Source organism: Chelonia mydas, chromosome 4 (genome assembly GCF_015237465.2).
Source record: "Chelonia mydas isolate rCheMyd1 chromosome 4, rCheMyd1.pri.v2, whole genome shotgun sequence".
NCBI lineage: Eukaryota > Metazoa > Chordata > Testudines > Cheloniidae > Chelonia > Chelonia mydas.
In genome coordinates this window covers 139027122-139051738 of record NC_057852.1, presented here as the reverse complement: position 1 = coordinate 139051738, position 24617 = coordinate 139027122, and positions in this window count along the sequence as shown.

The window sequence follows — 24617 nt, the reverse complement described above, 5'->3', positions numbered from 1 at the left end:
CCTTGGCCAACCCAGCCATCTGCTCCAGATTCGTTCTTAAAGGATCACGTCCCCCGGCCCTCCCGGAAACAACTGCCTGAGGCTTATGCCTCTCCCCTCCCCCAGGATGCCTGAGGGGGGGCGGGGGTCACCTCAGCGACTAATCCCTCTTAACACCTAGCTTAGCTGTCCAAGAGAGGGGCTTTAATTCCACTCCTACCATCATGTGGTTTTAATTCCACTCCTACCATCACGTGGTCCCCTGCCCCATAAAAGAACGTAACTAGCCATGTTTAAACCCTGCTCATACTGCTGGATAGTCTAACACAACCCACTGTACTAGATGGGAGTGAAGTCGGTGGCCAGCAGGCCGTGACGAATGGGACACACCTCTAGGAAGACCCCTGCCCTGTCGATGTGCCCGCCGGTGTCCGCAGAACTAGGACCTGCCTCTCTGCTGATTTGCTGTAGCAAAGGGAAGGAGCCCTGTCCAGTACCAACTCAGTCACAGCGACACACGCTCTCCCTCCACCGCAAAGCACTGACGGACCTGGCCTCTGATCAATACAAACTCCGCAGCTACACAGCACCGCTGCCAGTTTCCAGCAGCCCACGCCCTGACACAAATCATCCAGGGCTCAAGGCGCTAGCCGCTGTCCGGGGAAGAGCAGGCCCAAGGCAAAACCCAGGATCACACCAGACTGAAGTAGAATCCTTTACTTGGAATCGGGGGCCTGGCAAACTGTGGTCAGCAAGTCCAGGCAGGAATGGCCATGTGATCAATGCGACGTAGAAGATTAGAGATATTTTTTTTTACTCCATGTTACAAAATGCCAAGAAGTTTATGCAGGCTCTTAGCATCGTCCCCCAGGGATAGTGAAAGTAAAAGGGACAGGGCCTTTCTTGTTCCGTGTTTGTACAGCACCGAGCACAGTGGCCCATGACCGGGGCGTCGAGGTGCTATCACAATACAAAGAGAGAATAATGAAAGAAAAAAACCTGTGCTTGTGTCCTTAAGAGAAAAGAGCCGCCAGTAACAGCCTTCTTCAATGGCTCTGGGCCATTACACAACAGACAAAGGGGATAGATGCCGTTTGAACAGGCTTGGAAAGCATACGATGTGGGCTGGTCCGCAGGGAGGATAACAGCCTACTACTGCTCACATGGTAGACGTTGGGACTGTGGCGATGACGATCCTGAGTTTTATACCATGCTTCTCATTGGCAGATCTCAAAGGAGGGCGGTATCATGATCCCCGTTTCACAGAAGGGGAAACTGAGGCACAGAGCGGCTAAGTGACTTGCCTAAGGCCCCCCCAGCAAGCCAAGTGGGTAGATGTTGAACAAGAGAGGAAGGAATAGCCCATCTATCCAGGCAGCTCTATTTGAAATTCCCTTTGTAGGGGAAAGAGGAAAAAGAAAAGGAGGATGGGGAAGGCCAGCAATACCCTACGAACCCAGCTCCTTTGCAGCTCTGGCCATTCGGGGCAGCCTGCCCCAATCCCCCTCCTGTCAAAGCTCCTGCTGCTCACACATCTGAGCCGAAGACTTCCCTTACCCATGATCCTGCGCTCTCCACCCCACAGCCCCCTGCCTCACGGTTGTTATTTAACCTTTGAGGTCCATGGAGGAATCACATCTCTCTGGAGACATAAGGCCATTTCCAACCAGATACGTGCCTTATTCTCCGCTCTGCTCAAACCCCGCTGGGTCCTGCTCTGTGCTTAGCTGGCAGAAAAGCAGCCTAAATTTATTAACTCATTTTCAAGTCTGGCTTTGGGCAGGCTAGCAAACAGTCAAGCTAAATAGCCCGGGCTGGCTTCTCCGCCTGTGAGCTAATGGAACAAGGTGATGGCAGGACCCTGCGCTAATTACCATCCTGCCAGGCTGGGAGTGGGATCTTGGGCCAGCCTCTGCCATGTGTCGCACTTTGGTTAGCGATTGTTTCCCCTCTTTGTGCTGCAGGAGGGAAAGGATCCACTCGAGACTGGACAGAGAGGAGCCAAGGCCCAGCCCAGAGCAGGGCTCTGGTCACACTCTGGTCCAGGCTCCCAACGCAGGGCAGGTGTTTTGAAGGACTCACCTTCCCCACTGCCCTCAGATTGTCACCGCAGCCTGGGGAGTAGGGGGGGCTGTGTGCGTTGCTCCAGGGCAGCAAAAAGCACTTGCTCCCTCCCAGGACCAGCTGAAGTGTTATGCCCCCTCCTGTGGGGAACCGGCTGGGCATGGGGACCGCCAGGGGACGTCCACACAGCGTTGGAAACCCAGCTCTGTGGGACCCGAGCTTGTGGACTTGGCATTTCCGAGCATCCGCGCTGCATTGTAAGCGTGGGTTTACAATCTTTGGACCCAGGTCTCACAGCTGGGCTAAGGCAGCCATGCTGCCCAGCACATACCTGACTCCGGTCTGCAGCCTGAATTGCGTCCATACTGCAGAATGGCAGGGCCTGGACCCGAGTTGCAGCAGGCTCTGACATCCCCCCACCCCTCCCAGGGAAGGGGCGCTTGGCCTCAAACTTGAGTCGAAGCCCAGGTTTAGTGTGCAGTGTGGACGTACCCCAGGCCTAAGAAACAGAGCCCCAGGCTATGGGAAAGTGCCAGAACCTAGCAGTTTGCAGCCCAACACAGGCCATGGCTCTGCACCAGCTTCCCAGTCAATACAGAGTCTGGATCAAGGTCTTTTTGCCTATGTAGGCCTCTGACTATAACACTTGAGCACTCGCAGTCTTTAAGGCTCACACACCCCGGGAGGCGGGGCAGGGTTACCGCCCCATTGTACAGATGGGGAAGAGAGGCACAGAGAGACTAAGTGATTTGCCCAAGGTCACCCAGGGAGTCTGTGGCAGAGCAAGGAATTCAACCTGCACCTCCAGAGCCCCAGGCTAGCACTCTAACCAATGGGCCCTCCTTCTCCTCACAGAGGTGGAAGGCTCTGTCTCCCATTGCCATCACTGCGCCATCTGACCTGCAGGGAAAATTGGGTTTTGAACAGGGCAGTACTATGCAGGTTCCTGGGAGAAGGTCTGGCAGGTAAGACTGATACATTCATAAGTTCCAAGACCAGACGGGACATGATCATGCAGTCTGACGTCCTGCATAACTCAGGCCAGTGATCTGCCCCACAATAATCCCTAGAGCAGAGCTTTTCGAAAAACATCCCACCTTGATTTGACAATTGCTGGTGATGGCGAATCCACCATGACCCTGGATAAATTGTTCCGGTGATTAATTACCCTCATTGTTAAAAATGCATGCCTTATTCCCAGTCTGAATTTGTCTAGCCTCAACATCCAGCCACTGGATCGTGTTAGACTTTTGTCTGCTAGACGGAAGACGTTATCAAATATTTGTTCCCCATGTAGGTCCTTATAGACTGTAATTGAGACACTCCTTAACCTTCTCTTTGCTAAGTTAAATAAATGGAGCTCCTTGAGTCTATAAGGCAGTTTGCTGATCCTTTATTCATTCTTGTGTCTCTTCTCTGAACCCACTCCAATTTATGCACATCCTTCTTGAATTGTGGGCACCAGAACTAGACGCAGCATTCCAGCCACGGTCGCACCAGTGCCAAATACAGAAATAAAATCACCTCTCTACTCCTACCCGAGAGTCCCCTATTCATGCATCCAAGGATCGCATTAGCCCTTTTGACCACAGCGTCGCACTGGGAGCTCATGTTCAGCTGATTATCCGACAGGATGCCAACATCTTTTTTCAGAGTCCCAGGACAGAGTCCCCTGAAAGCAGGGCTTTGGAGCGAAGACCGGAGCTGGAGCGCGGAGCAGTGGAGCTGCAGATTTTTGCCTGGAGCTGGAGCGGAGCCGGAGCACAGCTCCAAAGCCCTACCTGTAAGTCCCTGTAAGCATGGCCTATGTGCTTTGTTCCCATATGTAGACAGTTACAGTTAGCCATGTTCAAACGTGTATCATTTGCTTGTGCGCAGTTTACCAAGCAATCCAGATTGCTCTGTATCAGTGACCTGTCTTTATTTCCCCCTCCCCCAATTTTTGCGTCATCCGCAAACTGCATTAGTGATGATTTTAGGGTTTTCTCCAGGGCATTGATAAAAATGTTGAATAGCATAAGGCCAAGTAAAAATCCCGGCAGGACCCCACTAGAAACACCCCTTTACAATAACATTTCGTGACCTATGTTAGCCAGCTTTTAATCCGTTTAATGGTGCCATGTTAATTTTATATCATTCTAGTTTTTTAATAACTTTTTAAATTTGGGACCAAATTAAATGCCTTATAGAAGTCTAAGTATATTATGTCAACATTGTTACCTTTATCAGTCAAACTTGTCATTTAATCTAAAAAGGATATCAAATTAGTTTGACAGGATTTTCCATTTTCCATAAGCCCAAATTGATTGGCATTAATTATATTACCCTCTTTTAATTCTTTATAATCCAGTCCTGTATCAGCTGCTCCATTATCCTGTTCAGGATCTATGTCAGGCTGACAGGCCTATAATTATCTGGGTCATTCCGTTTCCCCTTTTTAAATATTGGCACAACAGTAGCTTTCACCCAGTCTTCTGGAACTTCCCCAGTGCTCCAAGATGTATTGAAAATCAACATTAACGGTCCAGCAAGCTCCTCAGCCAGCTCTTTTGAAGCTCTTGGATCCAAGTTATTTGGACCTGCTGATTTGAAAATGTGTAACTTTAGTAGCTGCTGTTTAACATCCTTCTGAGATACTAGTGGCACAGAAAGTATTATCACATTATATGACAACATCATCTGGTTTCTTTGCAAATACAGAACAGAAATATTTATTGAACACTTCTGCATTGTTACTGGTAACTCTTACTGTCTCCATCTAGTATGGTCCTGACAGGTCCCAAGGACCTGTCTGCTTTGAACAGCCATTAGGGATCCCAGGGCACTTTCTTCAGATTTAGGGTTCCCATGTGCTCTTCTCCCCAATTGCATGCCATGCTAATTGCCCTCCACCCTTCCCCTCACCCCCACCAGAGGTGGCTGCATCTCAGTGGGGCTGCAGCTGTATAATTTGTGGGGAACAAGTGTAAATCCTGGTATGTGACCTTGGGCATGTCACAGCCCGGCTCTGTGCCTCCATGTCCCCTGCTGTAGAAGGGGGACAGTGATCCTGCTCTCCTTTGAAAAGCGCTTTGAGATCGACCAATGAAGAGGTAGGTGGTATTATTAACTATTATCATTAAAAGATCCTTCATTAACTCCTCCTATTAATCATGAATACAATGTGGTCATGTGCAGTACTCAAGATAGCTTTAATTCCATGGACCAAGCTCTGCCTTGAACAGCAAAAAAAATTTTTTAAAAAAAATCAACCCTGAACCGCCCTACAATAATTTCAATTACACATGCACAGATCACTTTTTAAGGAACCACGTCCTGAGAAGTTTAGCCGTAGCAAGGAATACTTTTCCCCCCTGCCAGCATGGCTCTGTTAGTTGCCTCATTCCTGCAAAGTGACTCCATGGTGCTAATCCCCCTGGTCGCTGCTTCAAGCCTTTCATTCTCCCTTTCTAACCACCCCATTCCCCCTCCCTTGTAGCAAAAAGCTCCCCATTTGAGTTCCTTGGGAAAGAAGGAGGCTCTGTCCATGCCGTGCATGTGACTGCAGCATGCCTCTGCTAAGTGTCAGCGCCGGGTGTTGCTCCTAACGGAATGCGACCAGGGCTTGGGCGCCGCATGGGGCATTGGAGGGAGGTCAGGCAAGAGCAACAGGAACGATCCAGGGACTGACTTGCAAGGGAAAACGAGACGGCAGCCCCACTTCTTCAATGAGCTCCTGCTTGGGCTGGGTCCTGCAGGGAACCCCTTTGACCTTCAGTGGGGTCTGCATGGGCGCAGGGCTCCACCCACCCGCAGGTCGTTACAGAAACAAGGCCCGGCTCTGTCTAGCTGAGGTAATGACAGCTATGGGGAGACCTGTGACACAGCCGGCTGCACGGATCTGATGGGGGTAAGCACCAAGGAGAGGGAGGGATTCTCTAGCCTCATAAAAGAGGGTACAGCAGGGATCGATGGGATGGGAAAGGCCTGTGGAAGCGTTAGGCACCTACAGCCTATGGGACAAACACCGCCTCTGGGAAAGGAGAAGACCGAGGCTCAGTCTCCGTGGGGAGAATCACTGATGGAGAGATGTAATATGATTGCAAGACATCCAGGGACCCGAAGAGTCCGTGTCCCAAAATGCAAACTGATTCATGACACCGCACAATCTGTGGGTGTAATAAATCCGGCACTGCTCTCCCCGGTGTTGGGGGGCCGTAGAATTTTGGCGTAGAGCAAGTTAAAATGTTTCAACCCATTTTTCTTTGCCGTCAACGCGAGCGATTTCACCTAACTCCAAGTCCTTCGGCAAAACTTTCGATCCCTTGCGGTGAAAGTTGACATTTCTGGCTGGGCTTGGAAACTTTCCATTAGACAGGAACATTCTAACTGTTCCGGAAGGACAGGCAGGGCAGAAAAGGTGGGGGAGTTCACTGTATGTAAGGGAGCAGTATGACTGCTCAGAGCTCCGGTACGAAACTGCAGAAAAACCTGAGAGTCTCTGGATTAAGTTTAGAAGCGTGAGCAACAAGGGTGATGTCATGGTGGGAGTCTGCTATAGACCACCGGACCAGGGGGATGAGGTGGACGAGGCTTTCTTCCGGCAACTTGCAGAAGTTACTAGATCGCAGGCCCTGGTTCTCATGGGAGACTTCAATCACCCTGATATCTGCTGGGAGAGCAATACAGCGGTGCACAGACAATCCAGGAAGTTTTTGGAAAGTGTAGGGGACAATTTCCTGGTGCAAGTGCTGGAGGAACCAACCAGGGGCAGAGCTCTTCTTGACCTGCTGCTCACAAACTGGGAAGAATTAGTAGGGGAAGCAAAAGTGGGTGGGAACCTGGGAGGCAGTGACCATGAGATGGTCGAGTTCAGGATCCTGACACAGGGAAGAAAGGAGAGCAGCAGAATACAGACCCTAGACTTCAAAAAAGCAGACTTTGACAAACTCGGGATCTGATGGGCAGGATCCCCTGGGAGAATAACATGATGGGGAAAGGAGTCCAGGAGAGCTGGCTGTATTTTAAAGAATCCTTATTGAGGTTACAGGGACAAACCACCCCGATGTGTAGAAAGAATAGTAAATATGGCAGGCGACCAGCTTGGCTTAACAGTGAAATCCTTGCTGATCTTAAACACAAAAAAGAAGCTTACAAGAAGTGGAAGACTGGACAAATGACCAGGGAAGAGTATAAAAATATTGCTCGGGCTTGCAGGAGTGAAATCAGGAAGGCCAAATCACACCTGGAGTTGCAGCTAGCAAGAGATGTTCAGAGTAACAAGAAGGGTTTCTTCAGGTATGTTAGCAACAAGAAGAAAGTCAAGGATAGTGTGGGCCCCTTACTGAATGAGGGAGGCAACCCAGTGACAGAGGACGTGGAAAAAGCTAATGTACTCAATGCTTTTTTTGCCTCTGTCTTCACGAACAAGATCAGCTCCCAGACTGCTGCACTGGGCAGCACAGCCTGGGGAGGAGGTGACCAGCCCTGTGTGGAGAAAGAAGTGGTTCGGGACTATTTAGAAAAGCTGGACGAGCACAAGTCCATGGGGCCGGATGTGCTGCATCCAAGAGTGCTAAAGGAGTTGGCGGATGTGATTGCAGAGCCATTGGCCATTAACTTTGAAAACTCATGGCGATCGGGGGAGGTCCCGGATGACTGGAAAAAGGCTAATGTAGTGCCCATCTTTAAAAAAGGGAAGAAGGAGGATCCTGGGAACTACAGGCCAGTCAGCCTCACCTCAGTCCCTGGAAAAATCATGGAGCAGATCCTCAAGGAATCAATTCTGAAGTACTTAGAGGAGAGGAAAGTGATGAGGAACAGTCAGCATGGATTCACCAAGGGCAAGTCATGCCTGACTAATCTAATTGCCTTCTATGACGAGATAACTGGCTCTGCGGATGAGGGGAAAGCGGTGGACATGTTATTCCTTGACTTTAGCAAAGCTTTTGATACAGTCTTCAACAGCATTCTTGTCAGCAAGTTAAAGACGTATGGGCTGGATGAACGGACTTATAAGGTGGGTAGAAAGCTGGCTAGATCGTCGGTCTCAACGGGTAGTGATCAATGGCTCCATGTCTAGCTGGCAGCCGGTATCAAGCGGAGTGCCCCAGGGGTCAGTCCTGGGGCTGGTTTTGTTCAATATCTTCATTAATGATCGGGAGGATGGTGTGGATTGCACCCTCAGCAAGTTTGCAGATGACACTAAACTGGGAGGAGTGGTAGATACACTGGAGGGTAGGGATACAATACAGAGGGAACTAGACAAATTAGATGATTCGGCCAAAAGAAATCTGATGAGGTTCAACAAGGACAAGAGTCCTGCACATAGGACGGAAGAATCCCATGCACCGCTACAGACTAGGGACCGAGTGGCTCGGCAGCAGTTTTGCGGAAAAGGACCTAGGGGTGACAGTGGACGAGAAGCTGGATATGAGTCAACAGTGTGCCCTTGTTGCCAAGAAGGCCAATGGCATTTTGGGATGTATAAGTAGGGGCATTGCCAGCAGATCGAGGGACGTGATCGTTCCCCTCTATTAACATTGGTGAGGCCTCATCTGGAGTACTGTGTCCAGTTTGGGGCCCCACACTACAAGAAGGATGTGGAAAAATTGGAAAGCGTCCAGCGGAGGGCAACAAAAATGATTAGGGGACTGGAACACATGACTTACGAGGAGAGGCTGAGGGAACTGGGGTTATTTAGTCTGCAGAAGAGAAGAATGAGGGGGGGATTTGATAGCTGCTTTCAACTACCTGAAAGGGGGTTCCAAAGAGGATGGATCTAGACTGTTCTCAGTGGTAGCAGATGACAGAATGAGGAGTAATGGTCTCAAGTTGCAGTGGGGGAGGCTAAGGTTAGATATTAGGAAAAACTTTTTTATTAGGAGAGTGGTGAAGCACTGGAATGGGTTCCCTAGGGAGGTGGTGGAATCTCCTTCCTTTGAGGTTTTTAAGATCAGGCTTGACAAAGCCCTGGCTGGGATGATTTAGTTGGGGTTGGTCCTGCTTTGAGCAGGGGGTTGGACTAGATGACCTCCTGAGGTCCCTTCCAACCCTGATATTCCATGATTCTATGATTTCCACCATTCCCGTGTTTGTCGGAAAATTGAATTTTTCTCTCCAAACATTGCAAAGGAAACTGTTCAGTTCAAACCCTGTTGCACCAATAAAAATGCAGTTTCTAACCAGCCTGGACTGCAAGACATAAATCTCTATGGCCTGCATTTTCAAAGGTGAGCTGGGGTGATTCCAGTTTTGGGGGCCCCATCTAAGACACTATGAAAGGCCGGGTGGTTCAGATGATGCTGAGAAACTGTCCTCTGAAAATCAAGTGGGGCTCTTATGAACTGAGGTACCCAAAATCACTAGTCGCTTTGGAAAATGTCACCCTATGTGCTTTGAGATCATCAGGCAGAAGGGATCATTATTTATTTGTGCCGCTTAGCCCTCTTGTCCATGGGGCAGAGAGACCTCGCTATACCATGATATTTGCAAAGGGACAGGCTTTGCCTCTGGCACAATCTGTCACCGCTCTGCATAATCTCTCCCTCCCCCAGCCAGTTACTTAGCTTTCTTGACACCCCAGCTAACCATTCAGGGATCCCCACCCACGCTGTCAGCCAAAGAACGAAGTCTGGCTTGACTGATGAAAGCCTCCCATCTAGCGCACAGATGCTTCCCCCTCACATTCCCCAACGAGCCACACAAGTCATGTTCTGTATCTATTCTTCTCATCCAAGCAGACAAGAGACCACAAAGCAAAGGTCAATGGCTTGTGCCTCTGAGCACTAAACGTGACGGGGAGAGAAGCAGACGATTCTGATGCACAGTTAACCTTTCAGCTCAGTCCCTACCTGCCCCTTCCCCCTACCCGCCCCCCTCACCCGCCACTGTCCACTCTGTGCTCCCCACACCATGCACCAAACACCGCTCCAGAATAGGGTTGCCAATTTCGGTTGAACATATTCCTGGAGGGTTCATCAAGTGACAGACTCGAGGACAATTCTGGAGGGTTGGCAGCCCTATGCCCAGCAGGGAATGAGGATTTGTGACCTCACCAATGATACAGAGAGAGAAATTTGGGGTTTGAAGAACATTTTTCTCTCCTGTTTTCCGGGGAGAGTCAGTTTGTAAGTGTGTTCAGTGTTTTGATGGCAGGGAAACCCAGGGACAGGGTTGGCAGGATCCTCAGATGTCCCCACCTGCCTGGGATTTTCCTTGGGTGGGAAATGTGGACACTTCACTGTACCTTTCTGTTCCGAGTCATCGTGCAACACTGGAATATCGAGATTTTACACAGAGTCAAACTACAGAGCGGTTCTTTTGCCAAATGAAAAAGTCCATGCAGTGGAAAGGTCTAAATAGAAAAAGTTGACATGTTTCATACAAATGATATGACTTGACACCTCACAACATTCTTCCTTTCGACTACACCAACAGGAAAATTTTAACGAAGTTACTTGGCAGTTTCCCAGGGCAAATTTCAATGCTGGCAAAACCATGTTTTCCAAGACAACTTTTCATGCAAAACATTTCAGTTAGCATGGATTAAATATATAAAATACCACCAAAGGCACACAAAAAAACCCTTACATTTAAGCCTGGTCTACATTTAAAAGTTACATCGCTTAGGGCAGGGTGTGAAAGCCGTAATTTTGCTGACCTAACTCCCAGTGTAGATGCAGCTATGAAGAATGCTTTCGTCAGCCTAGCTACTGCTGCTCGGGGAGGCGGATTACATTAAGGCAATGGAAAAACCCCTTCTGTCGCTGTAGAAAGTATCTACCCTATGGTGATCCAGCTGCATAACTACAGTGCCATAGCACCCATAGTGTAGACAAGCCCAAACTGAAATGAATTCCTCTAACTAGACCACAACTCCCTTCTCCCTTTTATGCCCTGCAGGGTTTCCCCATCATGCCTTGCTCTTAAAGAGGTACTCACGCCTTAGAGTTCACCCAGCTTTCATCTTTGCAGAATCCCTGAAAAGGGACAAGATAGGAAAATTACCATAATATTGGCCAATGTTTTGATGCGGGGGGGGGAACAGTGATTACTTTGCAGTGTAATCAGGAGGAAAACTCGTGCTCAAAGGGAACCCTGTATGAGCCTTTATTTTCTATTCTTCTCTATTCAGTTCTGTTATTTTAGGCACCTACCACCACAGTAGCTGAGCACCTGGTTCTTGAAGCCTCATCAGGGGAAATGCTTTCCTCTCCAAATGTCAGTGGGTTGACATAGCTAGAACCAGGATTAGAGCCCTAATCTCCTCGCTCCCAGTTGTACGTCTGGTCCGGTGGATCCCAGCACATCCCAGAGAAGTACCTCCCTACCAAAACGAACATAAGGGCAGGTCTCTACTTCATGGGGCGGGGCCTAATTGGATGATGTTTGCAAAGTGCCATGGCCAAGATTTTAAAGATCAGGTTTCTAAAATTAGGCTCATAAACCAATATTTAGGCACCTAAATGAGTAGCTGGGTTTTCAAAGGTGCTAAGTACCCAGAAGCTCCCAATGACTTCACTGGTGTGTGTCCAGCACTTTTCAAAACTAGACCATTAATGAATGTGCCTAAATATGGGTTTCGGAGTAGAGCTGTGAGACTAACCCATTCGTCCGTTTGCTGGCTGCACCAAAAAATAGTAACCGTAAAAAAAATCGCTGCAGGTCAACCTGAAATGAACATTTTTCAAATTTTTTGGCAAACTGAAAAAATGGGGAAAAATTGTTTTGGGCTGAATGTAACATTTCATTTCTCGTTGGAGGGTTTTTTAAACCCTTTTTTGAAATGAAAAGTAATTTTGATTCAAAAAATCAAAATATTTGGGGAGTTTTTTGAAGGGTGGTTTTTTTCCTGACTGAAACAATTCAGTGAATTCGATTCATGAAATGTGTCAGTCAACCCAAATCTGCATTTTCAGACAAAAAAGTTTTGGCTGAAAAAATTTCTATTTGGGAGGCGAATTGTGGCCCTCCCAAAGTAGGAGGCATTTGAAACCCAACCCCCCATCCCAATCTAGATCCAAATTTTCCATATTACAAACCCCAAGAATTAAAAAGGCCTAAGTCAGGCTTCCCAAAAATCAAAAGATCGCCTTAAAAATCATGGTATTTTAAAAAGCATAAAGGTGAGGTTCTTTTTATTTGCCTTCTGGGCTTTTGAGTCTCTAGGCATCCCATTTCTCAGCTTCTTTCTGCAACCAGGAGGGCTAGAAACCTTTTTAAACAAAAGCTGAGATTTTCACATAACAACGTGACTCCAGGAGCTGGAGCTTTAAAAGAAAGATCAACTATCTCGAGCTTGTGATAAAATCATGAGAGTTGGCAACAATTAATTTTGAAATTGACTCCTTAGGTTTAATAATGGGCCACACCAATCCCTCCCGCCCCCGCTCCCTGGAGTTCTGAACACCCTGAGCAAGTTTGGATCCTGGGATGAATTTTATGGCTTGGGTCCATCCCTCAGAAAACTTCCAGTTTCCCAAAATGTCCCGTTTCATTAACACTTTGGCAACAAGCTGTGTGGCTTAGCATGTCCTGCTGAATCTGGAGTTGAGTTTGTAAGAGTGAGTGCATCTGTGTGCATGTGTGAGTGATTGTATTTCACTGTGTGTGCCTGGGTGACTGTGTGTGTGTGGGTTTATCAGTGTAGCACCGTGTGTGTGTGTGTGTGTGCGTGTGTGACTGATTCCCTGTATGTGTCTGTATCTGTGTGTATCTGTGTGGCAGTGCATGCTCACATGTGATTGTGTCTCTATCACACACACGTGCAGGGACAGCGTGCCAGAGTGCATTTGAATGAGCATATCTAGACAGGCTATATGTGTGTGGATCTGCGTGTGTGAGCATATCCATGGGGCTGTATGCGCAACACCAGCCCTGATGCACTAACAACAATAAATTGTTGTTAGTGATCCTTAGTGGTATGCCAGAAGGATTCAAGCAGCCCAAAGCAGATGAGGCTGGTTGGAAAATCATTCCCAGAGAGTAGTTATCAGTGGTTCACAGTCATGCTGGAAGGGCATAATGAGTGGGGTTCCACAGGGATCAGTTCTGGGTCTGGTTCTGTTCAATATTTTCATCAATGATTTAGATAATGGCATAGAATACTCACTTATAAAGTTTGCGGGTGATACCAAGCTGGGAGGGGTTGCAAGCACTTTGGAGGATAGGATTAAAATTCAAAATGATCTGGACAAACTGGAGAAATGGTCTTAAGTAAATAGGATGAAATTCAATAACGACAAATGCAAAGTACTCCTCTTAGGAAGGAACAATTAGTTGCACAGATACACAATGGGAAATGACTGCCATTGAAGGAGTAGTGCGGAAAAGGATCTGGGGGTCACAGTGGATCACAAGCTAATTATGAGTCAACAGTGTAACACGGTTGCAAGAAAAGTAAACAGGTATTAGCAGGAGTGTTGTAAGCAAGACATGAGAAGCAATTCCGCTCTACTCCACGCTGATTAGGCCTCCACTGGAGTACTGTGTCCAGTTCTGGACACCACATTTCGAGAAAGATGTGGAGAAAGTCCAGAGAAGACCAACAAAAATGATGAAAGGTCTAGAAAACATGACCGAGGAAGACTGAAAAAATGGGTTTGTTTAGTCTGGAAAAGAGAAGAGTGAGAGGGGATATGACAACAGTTTTCAAGTACATAAAAGGTGGTTACAAGGAGGAGGGAGAAAAATTGTTTTTCTTAACCTCTAAGGATAGGACAAGAAGCAATGGGCTTGAATTGCAGCAAAGACGGTTTAGGTTGGACATTAGGAAAAACTTCCTAACTGTCAGGGTGGTTAAGCACTGGAATAAATTGCCCAGTGAGGTTGGGAATCTCCCTCATTGGAGATTTTTAAGAGCAGGTTGGACAATCACCTGTCAGGGATGGTCTAGGTAACACTGAGTCCTGCCATGAGTACAGGAGACTGGGCTAGATGACCTCTCGAGGTCCCTTCCAGTCCTACCATTCTGTGAAGACCACTGAGGTAACCAGAAACCCTTTATGAACATTAACTGCACTAACAAGTGACCTCCTGCTGCCCGGGGTTACATAGGACAGCCGCTTCCTCCTCAGACCACCACTGCCTCCCGGGGACGCTCCAAACTGACAGCACCCAAGGCCATTGAAATAATCTGTGAGTACTGAGACTGGCTAGGCAGTGCGGGGGTAGGGGGTGGGATGGGATCCTAGCACCCACACACCGCTCCAAAGCCCATTGAAGCCGGTAGAAGGGTTCCCATTGATGCCCGTCGTCTCTGGCCAAGGCTACTGGTGTTGCCCTAGCAGGACCCAATGAGATAGATTTTTTTTTTTTTTTTTGGTGAATAAGGGACATTTCCTGTTCATTGTTCAACCTCAGCCAAATAACAAACAGATCCAGGGCCCCACCCTGCCCCTATGGGTGTTCGGCTGCCAGGGTCAATTGGAACAGGTCTGAGTCCCTGCAAATAGCAACTGAGGAACCTCCGGGTTCTGTTCCCAGCTCTGACACAAGCGCTCCCTATGTGACCTTGGGCAAGTGACTTAGCTGCTTTGTGCCTCAGTTTCCCCACCTGTAACATGGGGATAATGGCCCTCCCTCTCAGGGGGGGTGGGCAAGGATAAATACATCAAAGAGTGTGAAAGGCTCAGATCCTACAGTCATGGGGGCCAGATAATACCATAGAGCGGTAGAAGGGTCTCTTACATTCCAACCTGTCACCTAATGAGATCCCAACACTGACTTCCCTCAAACTTTTCATGCTCAGCTTGCCCCTGTCTACACCTTTGTTCTGCCCAAGGCAGCTGCCCAAACCATCCCTTTCAGTTCCATTCTGCGCTCTCTTTCCTTGATGCCCCCATGCCCGGAACCCCCACACTTTGAGCCTCTCTGCCTTCAAACATGCTTCTCACGTGAACCCCTTACCACCAAAAAATGCTTCATACATCTCATTTCCTCCCCGACCCTGGCCCCCATCCATGAATATGGTTTTATTTCTCTACTTTGCACCAGATTCTGCAAGGTGCTGAATGCCTCCAGGAGCTTCTGTGGGTAGAGCTTGGTGCATAATGGATTTTTCTCTCTGCTGGCCATTCCAAACATTCAGAAAAAAATTATTTTGGAGTCAAACCAGAATAAAATTTTTGGCAAATCAAACAGTTTAAAAAAAGCATTTTGGGTCAAACAAAACATTTCATTCAACCCCAAATTCAGAGATTCTAGGCTAGAAGGGTAATCATGTAATGCTGATCATCTATCTGACCTCCTGCATAACACAGGCCAGAGAATGCCCCCCCCCCACCGCGAAAAAAACCTTTCCAGTTTGATTTTGAACCCTTTTTTAAACTCTTTTTTTTAATGAAAGGCAACTTCAAAACAAAAAGTGATGTTTTTATTTAAAAAATTAATATATTTTCAGTTTTTCAGATTTTATTTAGGGTTTTTTTCTGACCCCCAAAATTTGGAGAACATAAGAACAGCCATACTGAGTCAGACCAATGGTCCATCTAGCCCAGTCTCGTGTCTTCCAACAGTGGCCAATGCCAGGTGCCCCAGAGGGAATGAACAGAACAGGGAATCATCAAGTGATCCGTCCCCTGTAGCCCATTCCCAGCTTCTGGCAAACAGAGGCTAGGGACACCATCCCTGCCCATCCTGGCTAATAGCCATTGATGGACCTCTCCTCCATGAATCTATCTAGTTCTTTTTTGAGCCCTGTTATAGTCTTGGCCTTCACAACATCCTCTGACAAGGAGTTCCAGAGGTTGACCGTGCATTGTGTGAAAACGTACTTCCTTTTGTTTGTTTTAAACCTGCTGTCTATTCATTTCAGTGAGTGACCCCTAGTTCTTGTGTTATGGGGAGTAAATAACACTTCCTTATTTACTTTCTCCACACCAGTCATGATTTTATAGACCTCAGTCATCTCCCCCGTTATTCGTCTCTTTTCCAAGCTGAAAAGTCCCAGTCTTATTAATCTCTCCTCATACAGAAGCCATCCCATACCCCTAATCATTTTTGTTGCCCTTTTCTGAACCTTTTCCAATTCCAATATATCTTTTTTGAGATGGGGCGACCACATCTGCAGGCAGCATTCAAGATGTGGGCGTACCATGGATTTATACAGAGGCAACATGATATTTTCTGTCTTGTTATCTCTCCCTTTCTTGATGATGCCCAACATTCTCTTAGCTCTTTTGACGGCCGCTGCCCACTGAGAGGGTGTTTTCAGAGAGCGAGCCACACTGACTCCATGAAAACGACACACATTTGCGGAATGTTTCGGTTTTGCCAAAAAAAAAAAAAAAAAAAAAAAGAGTTTTCAGTTGAAAAATGTGTCTCAGCTCACTAGCTTCACCCCTCGGCAGGATCCCGCCCTAGAGTCCTGGCCCTCTCCTTTTTCTCTACAGCACTGAGCATTTGCTGAATCATCAAACACCACGTTTCTGTAGCATCGCTGAAGGATCCTAAAGTGCTTTATTAGCTGGAGGGGAGGCCCAGCTGAGTGCTGCAGAGAGGCAGCCACTTCTGGGGATGCCGTTCACTTGGTCAGATTGGACAGCAAATGACAAAGAAAGGTCACCACCATTCTCCGGGTGAATTCTGGACTATCCGTGGAGGGGGGAGGGATAGCTCAGTGGTTTGAGCATTGGCTTGCTAAACCCAGGGTTGTGAGCTCAATCCTTGAGGGGGCCATTTAGGGATCTGGGGCAAAAATTCGGGATTAGTCCTGCTTTGATGACCTCCTAAGGTCCCTTCCAGCCCTGATATTCTATGATAACAGTGCAAAGCTGCCCTAGGCAGGATCACAGCCTGCACTGTTTGACACACGGCAACTGTTCAGGGCTTCACACCACCCCGCTGCCCACTCGGATCAGTAAAGAGATCACAATTCACAAGGAGCAAACTGAGCTGCATTTCCACATTCCTGGAAGCTCACCAGCTCAGCGCTTTTCAAGGGCACTCTCTTTTCCCGTGTTGGCAGGCACAAGGTTTTTACTCAAGCTGAAGAGTGAGGAGGAGATGGGCTGCAGCTACATGCGAGCAGGGGTGAAAGCCTGTGGGATTGCTGCCTACTGGGGCATTTCCGCTCAGCATTCAGGGCCAGTCTTAGGCCAGGCCTGACAATGGCAGGATCAGACCCCATAGAGCCTTTCTTAACTAAGCCACGGAGAAGCCCCGTTCCCTGATCCACAGAACCCCGAGCCTCGGTAGCATGGGTCAATTCAGGTCAGAGATAAGCCCACTGGGCAGGTTTGGATCTGCAGTTCAGGGCCGCTCAGAGCTGGGATTCCAGGCCCGATCCGCCCTGAACTCTTCTCCGCATATTCCACCACTCTGGTGCAAGGTCCGTTCCCCTCAGGCACCTTCTCTGAAAACCTCCCCACGTCTTATCCCAGAAACACAGCAACGGAGGAGACCTGCTCCCTCCCAAGACAGCCAGATCTAGATCCGAGTCCAGTCACAAACATCCCAGAGTCTGGCCCTGGTTCTGATCCAGGATCCGGTGCCTGCTAGTCCATCCCCACCACACATCCAGACAATACAGGATCGTCCCCCTCGGTCTGGTACATTCTCCTTCCCTCGCCCTGTTCAAACCCGCAGCCCTTCAGCCAAAAAGCAGGCCAGCGCCTTTCCATTGCCGGCTGACGCCGTCCTTAATGGGGTCCTGCGCCTTGCTGTGAACCTCTTGCTTCCCTAGTGGGGAGTCAATTCCATCTCCGCGCCCACCTTCAAAAACCCAACCTGACCCTCCACCTCCGAACAGGCCAGTCTCTCAGGACAGCAGATTCCCCTGCAGGTTGGGCTGATCCAGATGCTCAGAAATTTCCGTCCCCACAAGAGGAACTGTTTATATTTGCACTAGAATTTATTGTACAGTAAAATCAAATCAAATCTCACAGTCGACATGGGCCTGCATGCCCCCTTCCATTCCTGATTTATTTTATCATCAACACATGCCATAAGCAGGGCCTGCCTTCTATGCTGATCAAATCGCTCTGCCCCTAGCATCCTTGTTATCCCACCAGCCAGCGGGATTCGGGCCGCCACCTCCCTGGGCTGGGTAGTGCCAACTGCAACGTCCCAGCAACACAGCGTCGGGCGAATCCCCCTGGAATTATCCAAGAAAGTCTTTCCCTCTTCCTCGGCATTTTGGCTTCCTCTTTGTTCATGAAATGGCAACTTTCTCAAGCAGTGGAATTACCCAAGATCAATGGCCTATGACGATCAAAATTGATCGATCTGAGGGGTGGGAGTCGAGCTTGTGTTATTTCTGAATGTAAATTATTTGCTTCCTGAGGTTTGGCGCCAACAGGCAGAGGGTCTATTACCAGTCTCTATGTCTGTATTATCTGCAACTGTCTGTCGATCTACCTTCAGCATCTTAGCCCGGCTACAATTCTTTACAATATTATCGCTTGTACAACAGCATCTTTGGGGATGGGAGACACGAACTTTAATTACTAATCCCCAGCAACACACTGCCACTATTTTAAGAAAGTGGATCCCCAGTGTTATCCTTCACTCGCGGGCAGTGAACCCCATGTCTCAGGGGTGCTACAGAGGGGACAGGAAGGGAGTGGGGAATCTATTTTCCCATGGAAATCAAATTGATTTCTTCTATCCACAGCTAGGGGAAGAGGCAGTCCTATGGCAAACAAACTTCTACCACAGGCAAGTGCTGGATTTGGTTCCGGAAAAATACGCCAAAGTGTAAGGATGGCAGCTCGTGTGACCTGAAATTGGGGTGGGAAGTCCATTCGGGTGAGTGAATGGGATGGGGGCTTGAAGATCTTTCCCCAAGGAAAGCCGTTTGAAAATACTCAACACCTTGCACGAATCAATCCATCCCGAAGGTTTGCTATTCAGGAGTATCCTCTGAGCCCTAGAATTAAGACAGCTTTGGCAGATATGGGGTAGGAAAACCAGAGACGGGATGATTCCCCTGAACGCCCCCTCCAGAACAACCTGTTTGGTAAATGCCATGTTCCAGAAAACCCCCTTCTCCCCGTGCTGCGGGTGATACAGAGTCTGTAATGGAAATAGCATCCTCCTGCCCTGCCCTGTCTATGAGACGATATTGGGGCTCCATAACTGTCCCCCACTTCAACTGCCCACAAGAACCAACAGAGAGACAAGCACTCACCCTGAGCAGCTCCCAGCCCCGCTCGGCGTTGCCCTGCGAGCTCCTCTGAAACTTTGTCACAACTTCAGACAAAGGCAGAAGTTCCTTCTAGTCACCCCCCCCCCCCACCCGCACCCCGCCCCATCCAACTGCTCAGGCTAAACCGGACAGACATGCTGGTGCCAGATTGCCCAGCGAGTTAATGAGGTGATGCGCTCTGGCGACTGTACTCCCCACCAGACACACACACACTCCCTCGAAAGAGGTTGCGGACTTAACCCTTCACACGCTGTTTCTTTCCTGTGCAACGGCGGGCTATCATACGTAGAATGGCGGAAGTGAAAAATAGCATGGCAATGGCTGATAGATAGGTAGATCTGACAGATGACTGTTGCCTATGGCAGTGGCTCTCAACCTTTCCAGACGACTGTACCCCTTTCAGGAGTCTGATTTGACTTGCGCACCCCCAAATTTCACCTCACTTAAAACCTACTTGCTTACAAAATCAGACATAAAAACACAAAAGTGTCCCAGCCCACTAGTACTTACTTTCTCGTTTTTACCATATCATTATAAAATAAATCAGTTTAAGCAAGTCATTGTCTATATGAACTTTTAGTTTTTACAGTCTTTGCTAGTGCTTTTTAAGTAGCTGGTTGTAAAACTAGACAAATATCTAGGTGAGTGGATGCAGCCCCTGGAAGACTTCTGCTCGCGTACCCCCAGGGGATGCGTACCCCTGGTTGAGAACCACTGGTCTATCGGATATTCAAGTCTCTGTTTGTATCCTCAGTTGGGGAAACTTATTCTAGTGCAGGGATGCTCCATGGGGTGTTATTAACCAATAAAATCCACTAACACCCATTCCCCTTCTACGATCCGCTGATCAGTGTGATTGGAATCCTTGTCTTTTACAGCCTGAAGTCCAGAAGGAAGGTTTCCATCTATCCCAGGATTTCCCCCCACAACTTTTTGTTAAATTTTCTAGAGGAAAAAAATCTACTGAAGAGGTAAGGAAATTGCATCCTGAAGAGGGTAAAATCTAGGACCAAATCCAGTGATGTCAATGTAAATCTGGAGTAACTGCACTGAAACCAGTGGTGGCCTCTGTAAACTACATTAAGCAAACAGCCTAATGGTCTGAACAGTAGACTAGAAACCAGGAACTTCTGAGTTCAATCCCTGTTTCCCTCACCAAATCGACTCACTGTGTGACCTTTGTCAAGTTGCTTCCCTGCTCTGTGCCTCAGTTTCCCCATCTGCCAAATGGGGATAACAAAATTTCCCGGCTGAACCATCTAAGCCTTGTAAAGGACATTGAAGCTGGTGGGCGATTTCCACACCATGACGCCGGGACAGCTGCACTGAAATTGGTAAAGTTATTGCAGGTCTACAAGCTCTAACCAACAGCAAGTCCCAGCTGGGATAGGGCAAAGCAGTGACATGAGCCTATTTAGGAAACCCAGCTGTCTGGCAAATAGCTATCTGCAGCCCCCAGGACCACAGTGCCTGCCAGTCATTGAAGTATTTATCCTCACCACACCCCTGTGGGACAGAGCCCTGCTATTATCCCCATTGTACCGAGGGGAAACTGAGGCACAAACACCTGAAGGGCCTGGCCCACCATCACCCAGGGAGGCTGCGGCAGAGCAGGGACTGGATGCCAGGTCTCTCATGTCCTCATCGCCGGACCATCCTCCTCTCGCAGCAAGAATGACGGTGTCCACCTTCTAGGTCTGGGCAGCTCCTTCTTTGCTCTGGGGAGCTGAGTGCCACTGACCCTCCTGTCAGACCCTCTTCACCTCTCAAGCTCCCTGGTCCTCCTGCACAGCTCCCCTCCACCCCAGCCACCTGCTTCTCCCTGCCCATCTTCCTCCTCACTGTGGTCTGCCCCAGATCCCCATGCCCTCCGCTCACCCGCCTCCTTCCGGCTTTTCCAGGCATGTCAGACCCAGACCCAGGGGCAGGGGATGCAGGTTCTGGGGGGGAGGGGTGCAGGAAATGGGAACATGGAGGAGAGTAGGAGCTGCTCCAGGCTAGAAGTCCACCCCACTGTGACCAGTCCTCCCACAGCTGCACCCCAGTCTCCGGTTCTTTATTCCATCTCCAGCTTCTCTCCTCTTGTGCTCTACCCCCTGGGACCGCATCATTCCTTTCACCACAGTGATCCCGCCAGTGCTCTCCGCCTCCCTTCCTGCCACCCCTTCACAAAGGGTTGACCACCCAGGGGTGAAATCCACCTGCACGCACCAAGCTGGCACGCCCCCGACGCCCGCTTTGGAGGGCTGATGTGGGTCTCAGGTCAGGGGTTGGTCTAGCACCGGCCTCAGGTGTAGCGGTGAATGCCAGCCCCGGCTCGGGCTCCTGCCTCCTGTCTCAGCCATGTTAAGCAGAGATGGACCCGAGCGCCCCATCCGCCTGCCCCCAAAGCCCATGAGCACTCCAACCCAGTGCGATGGTTCTGGCCCCAAATAGGGATCCAGATCCAAACTTGCCTGGCTTTGGGGGGTATTTGGATCTGGCCTCCATCTCTCAGTCTGTCATCCTCCCCCATTCCCCGTCCTTGCTCAGACACATCTCCTCCGCATTCCCTCCCATCTCGTATCCCACCTCCCTCGCCCACCGTTCATGGTCTTGGAACAGAGGGTTAGGTCCCTGAATACCCCGTGAGGGCAGAATCCTGCCAGATGGGCGGGCGCAGGACCATGGTTGTTAGAGCTGGAGGGGGTGGTGGTAAAAGAGACAGAAGGATTTGGGCTCAGACGAGCAGGCACATCTCTAAACTCATACCAGCTGTCGTGGCGACATATTGACAGCTCTCCCTACACCACGGGACTCTGTCCTGGGGGCCCCTGAGAACTGGCCCTGGGTCTGTCCTGCAGCCAGAGGGCGAGGCAGTAAAGAGAGGAAAGTCTCCTGCGTGTACCGGAGATCACTGGGGAACCGCTCAGGGTCGTTGTCACGGGCAAAGCTCCCGCCCCCATTTTATCACAATGCTTAACTCGCTTTGCTGCTGAACACTCCAGGTATGACATCTGCAGTTAGGTGAGCTGCTGGTACAATGCACTGGCAGGGGATCTGTCGGATCCCCCTCTAGCAGCTTGTACATCACAGGACAACAGCCTACTACTGGCGCAGGTTCATGGAGTTGCTCCTTTCACTCAAGCTGTGGCGGTCAGGCCTGCAGTTCCCCAGTTCAAACCCCGCTGATGACCCAGGTGGGGGCAGGTTGGTCATTATCCTGGAATGCCCCATGTGCCAGACAGGTCCATATAGAACAAAAATCATTTCTCCTTTCTGGGCATCACTATTCCCAGCGACACTCAGCCACGCCTGCTTTGAGCTCTCGAGAGGAAAAAACTGGACACAGGTGCAAAGTATTTATATCATTAATTAGTACTGGGATTATTGACGAGCTGCAGACAGGACCTCGACCCCAGATCTCCTGAGCGTTTTCAGTGGCACCCTCTTTCTGTGCAGCAGCACCCCACCCAGCCAGCGCTCACTCCCGCCAGCGAGGAGGCCGAGCCAGAAGGGTGTGATGGAGATGAGTCTATGCCGGGAGGCCATCTCCAGAGAACCAAGCTGTGACATGGGCCCCGCTGGCACTCTGGGAGAGAAGCCACCTACCTCTGATTCCCCTGGAGACGGGAGCTCTGTGCCTCGCCCTGAGGAAACTGATGCCCTTCTCGATGTATGTGATAGCGCCCAGAGACCATGGGGATGGGCACCTTAGAAGCATATATAACGATGACGGGCTCAATCCTCTAGTCCTTATCAGGCAAAATCTCTAGGCACTGTGAGCAGGAGCAGCTCACGCAGGCTCCTTAGGGATCCCGAGGCTGCAGCAGGGAGCTGGGCTAAAACCAGAGGCCAAGTGTCTGCCCTGGATGACATTGGAGTAACTCCAACGATGTCAGAGGAGTCACTCTGGATTTACACCACTGTGGCTGAGAGCAGCTTCTGGCCCCGAGCACCCATCAGGGTGGAGAAGGTAAATGAATCCATTAGGTAGGGGGCTGAGGGTCTGTCTCGTGGTTGTGCATCTGCACACACAACTGTGGCTGGGTTTGTGTCTATGTTTGTAGGGTTTTTGTCCATGCAACTGAGCGGGGGGGTGGAGGAGGGTGTTTCTGAGACTGTGTGTGTGTGTATTTGTGGACCTGAGAATGTCAATGTGTCTGAGTGTCTCTGCATTTTGGGGACCCCGTGTCTCTTGGTGGCTCTCTGTGTGTTTATGCACCTTGTTTGTGACGATGGGTGTTGTGGGGTTGTGTGTTCGTGAGTGTGGCCGTGTCAGCATATGTGTGAATACTGATATGTCTGTGCCTTTGTGTGTACACACAGTGCTGACCGACTGACCCTGACCCTCTGTCCAATTCCCTTCCCATTCATCAGCAGGAAGTACGCTGAGTGCCTTGATAAGCTGTGAGCCTAGACTCCTGTGTGTCTGTCTACGGCCCTTCCAAACATGGCCCTCATGCTGATGGCCCACACCATCTGCCTTGGATGGAACTGCTACCTAGTTCTCCAGCCACCCACCCCATACATCTCCATCTCTCTCTCCAGCCATCTTCATCCATCCCCTCCAACCCATCCATCCATCCCCAACTCTCACCAGCCAGCCAGCCCCATATCGCTTTCTCTCCCCATAGCAACCCATCTAGCTATAATCTCCATCCTCACCCTCGGCTGTAAGCTCTCTGGGACTGTCTTTTTTGTTCTGCGTTTGTACAGGGCCTAGCACCCTGCGGGCCTGGACGATGGGGGCTCCTGGACACTATAAATAATAACAGTAATTATCTGTCCTTCCATCCAACATCTCCAGACGTACCCCCTTCACCCTCCTCTCTTTTCCAAGCAATGATCAAAATGCCACTGCAGAGCCTGGAGCGAAGAGGGCCACTGCGGTGCCGAGCGCATCATCTCTCCCCTCCTTCCCCACCCGGGCGGCGAGCTTGGCCTTATTGCTGTTGACTAGGTGGTTTCATGCTGAAACCCCTCGGCATGCTCAGCCATTAAGTTGTCACAGGCATTTAAAGGGCTGATTGAAGTGTTTGTCCTGCAGGAGAGACGCAGCTGTAACCGGAATTCGCCGTCTGTCACTCTGGGGACAAAGTGGCGGATGGGAGCTGACAGGAAGCTAATAATGTTTAAAGCCAACACTATATTTTCATTTACATTCATTAGCAATGCCCTAATGGAAGGAAAATTGATACTCACGTAGCCAGGGATGGAATTAAAACCGTTCAAGAAAGCCCACTTTGCAGTGCAGGGAGGCGGGTTTGGGAAGGCAGAGCTCACGCCAGGAACATGTCTGGCCACGAGGAAGCCATGTGCTATTTCGCAGTCTCAGATCTTGGGACTTAGATGCCATGGTGATGGGCTCCAGCACAGATTAGGCTTGGTCTAAAGCCCAGATTGGATTTGCTCTTCTTTGGGGGTGGTTCCAACGTCCTGATCGGGAGCTGAGAGGGGAGAAAGT